This window comes from Oncorhynchus keta, chromosome 24 (genome assembly GCF_023373465.1).
Source record: "Oncorhynchus keta strain PuntledgeMale-10-30-2019 chromosome 24, Oket_V2, whole genome shotgun sequence".
In the NCBI taxonomy this organism is placed as follows: Eukaryota; Metazoa; Chordata; class Actinopteri; order Salmoniformes; family Salmonidae; genus Oncorhynchus; species Oncorhynchus keta.
The window spans coordinates 9907160-9912069 of NC_068444.1; the positions used below are offsets into that span (position 1 = coordinate 9907160).

Sequence of the window (4910 nt, forward strand, 5' to 3'; positions counted from 1 at the left end):
CCTGGTCCAGTCTGCTTTCCATCAGACACTAGATGATGAATTCCCCTTTCAGCAGGACGATAACCTAAAACACAAGGCCAAATCTACGCTTACCAAGTAGACAGTGAATGTTCCTGATTGGCTAAGTTACAGTTTGACTTAATTAAATGTGTTTGTAAATCTATGGCAAGACCTGAAAATGGTTGTCTAGCAATGATCAACAACCAATTTGACAAAGCTTGAAGAATTTTTTAAAAGAATAATGGACAAATGTTACACAATCCATGTGTGAATAGCTCTTAGAGATTTATCCAGAACGAGACACAGCTCTAATTGTAACTAAAAGGTGATTTCTAACATGCATTGACTCAGGGGTGTGAATACTTATGTAAATTAGGTATTTCTGTTTTCTCTCAACCAGCTCCATGACATAGTCACCTGGAATGCATTTTAATTTAAAAAAAAACTTTCACTTTGTCATTGCAGGATGTAGATGAGTAGAAGAAGAAGAAAAAAACAGTTTGATCAATTTTGAATTCAAGTCGTAACACAGCAAAATGTGGAATCAATCAAAGGTTCTTCTTATAACATTACCCTGCACTCTATAACCAGAATGCATGGAGAGTTGAATAGGTAGAAACCAAACCCCTATGATTTACTCCTAACCATCTCCTCTTTGTTGTAACTCATTGACTTATAGTTTTATTGATATTACAATCCATCCATCCAAACATATATATATATATATTTTTTTTAATCTGAAAACAATTGGTGCAGAAACAGCAGACTGTTGGGGCATTAATCACCAAGGGCAGTATTTTTTTCCCAGCCAGAGTTCGAAGAGATTGTTGCAACAGCTGCAAAGCATTCTGGTAAAGGGAATGATTTATGACTGTTATAACCATAACGATGAGGAAAAGTCATTACCATATCGACAGGCTCTGGGGTGATCCCCTATTCAATACTTCAGAACCTGCTGATCGTGACCTGCTAATGAGTAGGTTAGAAAGGGGAAAAGAGAGAAAAATAATGAGGATTGGTCTGTTGGAGGCTAGTGATAGAACAACCTGCATAGTCAACAAAATATATTTTTCACAGAATTACTAACTGTATCGAAGCAGCACTGCAAGGGAACATTCATGTATTAATTCATCATTGACATCCTATTCATTTTGAAGTAATTTATCTGAGAATTGTTTTTCAGGGCCGACAGGGATAGGACAGGAACTGATACATTGACATCTGACGAGCGAGAGAGAGAGGATCACATTTGCAGGATTTCACCACTAATCACTGGCCACTGATTCATGGCTCACCGAGTTCCTCTCGGTTTTATATAATTACACACACACACACACACACACACACACACACACACACACACACACACACACACACACACACACACACACACACACACACACACACACACACACACACACACACACACACACACACACACACACACACACACACACACACACACCGCCCTCCCCGTCGAGTCCAGACCAACAGCCTCCCCAAGGTCATCTGAAGGAAGTGATACCACATGGCCTATAAGATTTATGATGGTCCAGCTACATCTCCCTCCTATGTTTACAGAGAAGTCTGACATCGCACCCTGTTCCTTTTTGTAGTGCACTACATTTGACTAGAGCCCTATGGGTTTCCCTTTGGGTCCTTGTCAAAGTAGTGCACTAGACAGGGAATAGGGTGCCTATGAGTGCCCAGATGGCATCCCTAGCTGCGTCCTCAGAGCATGCGCAGACCAGCTGGCTGGAGTGTGTATGGACATATTCAATCTCTCCCTATCCCAGTCTGTTGTCCCCACATGCTTCAAGATCTCCACCATTGTTCCTGTAACCAAGAAAGCAGAAGGTAGCCGAACTAAATAACTATCGCCCCGTAGCACTCACTTCTGTCATCGTGAAGTGCCTTGAGAGACTAGTCAAGGATCGTATCACCTCTACCTTACCTGACACCCTAGACCCACTTCAACTGGCTTACCGCCCCAATAGATCCACAGACGATGCAATAGCCGTTGCACTGCACACTGCCCTGTCCTATCTGGATAAGTGGAATACATATGTAAGAATGCAGTTCATTGACTGTAGCTCAGTATTCAACACCATAGTACCCTCCAAGCTCATCATTAAGGTGGAGGTCCTGGGTCTGAACCCGCCCTGTGCAACTGGGTCCTGGACTTCCTGACGGGCCACCCCCAGGTGGTGAAGGCAGGAAACAACCCCTTCGCCCTACAACCCCTTCGCTGATCATCAACAATGGGGCCCCACAATGGTGCATGCACAGCCCCCTAAGCGCAACTGCACCTCTTCAACCTCAGGGGGCTGTAGAAACCTGTCTTGGCACCTAAAACCCTCACAAACTTTTACAGAGGCGCAATTGAGAGCATCCTGTTGGGCTGTATCACCACCTGGTAAGGCAACTGCACCGCCTAAAACTGCAGGGCTGTCCAGAGGGTGGTGCGGTCTGCACAAAGCATCACCGGGGGCAAACTACCTGCCTTCCAGGACACCTACAGCACCCGATGTCACAGGAAGGCCAAAAAGATCCTCAAGGACAACAACCACCTGAGCCACTGCCTGTTCACCCCGATATCATCCGGAAGACGAAGTCAGTACAGGTTCATCAAAGTTGGGACCAAGAGACTGAAAAACTGCTTCTATCTCAAGGCCATCAGACTGTTAAATAGCACTAGCATATTAGAGGCGGCTGCCCTGTATACATAGACTTGGAATCAATGGCCACTTTAATAATAGAACGCTAGTCACTTTATTAATGTTTACATATTTTGCATTACTCATCTCATATGTATATACTGTATTCTATCCTATTCTACTGTATCTTAGTCTATGCATTACTCATCTCATATGTATATACTGTATTCTATACTATTCTACTGTATCTTAGTCTATGTATTACTCATCTCATATGTATATACTGTATTCTATCCTATTCTACTGTATCTTAGTCTATGCCGCTCTGACATTGCTCGTCCAAATATTTCTATATTCTTAATTGCATTTATTTACTTTAAATTGTGTGTATTGTTAGATTATTACTTGTTAGATATTACTACACTGTTGGAGCTAGAAACACAAGCATTTCGCTACACCTGTAATAACATCTACTAAACAGGTGTATGTGACAAATGCGATTCGATTCGATTTGATTGACTCCAATGTCAGAGTCCCTCTGTTATGTTGTTCCCTGGTTGGTTAACAACCTGAAAACAACATTATTTTGAGTGTCACAGAGTGACTTCACATGGTGAGTTGTCAACGGTGGCAGGTGTTAATTGAGACGCATTCACCTGAGAGATAAGCTACGGCACAAAATGGAACCCTATTGTAGTGTACTACATAGAGAAAAGGGAATAGGGTAGCATTTGGGACTATACTAGTTTGTCTCTCCATTCCCATTGGCCTCGAAGTGCATGGCTATAATCCTGGACACACAGAGAGACAAACATCTTGTGTTATTGTATTCTACCTATGGTATATAATCTTTCACTAATACTCATTTACATGTCGGTGAGCACTAGCACAACTTAAATGTACTCGTATAATCTCCACCCGGCACAGCCAGAAGAGGACTGGCCACCTCTCAGAGCCTGGTTCCTCTCTAGGTTTATAATCTCCACCCGGCACAGCCAGAAGAGGACTGGCCACCTCTCAGAGCCTGGTTCCTCTCTAGGTTTATAATCTCCACCCGGCACAGCCAGAAGAGGACTGGCCACCTCTCAGAGCCTGGTTCCTCTCTAGGTTTATAATCTCCACCCGGCACAGCCAGAAGAGGACTGGCCACCTCTCAGAGCCTGGTTCCTCTCTAGGTTTATAATCTCCACCCGGCACAGCCAGAAGAGGACTGGCCACCTCTCAGAGCCTGGTTCCTCTCTAGGTTTATAATCTCCACCCGGCACAGCCAGAAGAGGACTGGCCACCTCTCAGAGCCTGGTTCCTCTCTAGGTTTATAATCTCCACCCGGCACAGCCAGAAGAGGACTGGCCACCTCTCAGAGCCTGGTTCCTCTCTAGGTTTATAATCTCCACCCGGCACAGCCAGAACAGGACTGGCCACCCCTCAGAGCCTGGTTCCTCTCTAGGTTTATAATCTCCACCCGGCACAGCCAGAACAGGACTGGCCACCCCTCAGAGCCTGGTTCCTCTCTAGGTTTATAATCTCCACCCGGCACAGCCAGAAGAGGACTGGCCACCTCTCATAGCCTGGTTCCTCTCTAGGTTTATAATCTCCACCCGGCACAGCCAGAAGAGGACTGGCCACCTCTCATAGCCTGGTTCCTCTCTAGGTTTATAATCTCCACCCGGCACAGCCAGAAGAGGACTGGCCACCTCTCAGAGCCTGGTTCCTCTCTAGGTTTATAATCTCCACCCGGCACAGCCAGAAGAGGACTGGCCACCCCTCAGAGCCTGGTTCCTCTCTAGGTTTATAATCTCCACCCGGCACAGCCAGAAGAGGACTGGCCACCTCTCAGAGCCTGGTTCCTCTCTAGGTTTATAATCTCCACCCGGCACAGCCAGAAGAGGACTGGCCACCTCTCAGAGCCTGGTTCCTCTCTAGGTTTATAATCTCCACCCGGCACAGCCAGAAGAGGACTGGCCACCTCTCAGAGCCTGGTTCCTCTCTAGGTTTATAATCTCCACCCGGCACAGCCAGAAGAGGACTGGCCACCTCTCAGAGCCTGGTTCCTCTCTAGGTTTATAATCTCCACCCGGCACAGCCAGAACAGGACTGGCCACCCTCAGAGCCTGGTTCCTCTCTAGGTTTATAATCTCCACCCGGCACAGCCAGAACAGGACTGGCCACCCTCAGAGCCTGGTTCCTCTCTAGGTTTATAATCTCCACCCGGCACAGCCAGAAGAGGACTGGCCACCTCTCATAGCCTGGTTC

At 46.1% G+C, this 4910-nt stretch overlaps 1 long non-coding RNA gene across 1 annotated transcript in view; it reads left to right on the forward strand.

Annotated features, from left to right (window-relative positions):
* The first annotated feature begins 4359 nt into the window (after positions 1–4359).
* The window catches only part of LOC127911489 (uncharacterized), a 1296-nt gene continuing 745 nt past the window's right edge, over positions 4360–4910 (forward strand). The window contains exon 1 of the long non-coding RNA XR_008078727.1: positions 4360–4444. This is a non-coding gene — a long non-coding RNA (uncharacterized LOC127911489). The remainder of the gene's footprint in view (positions 4445–4910) is intronic.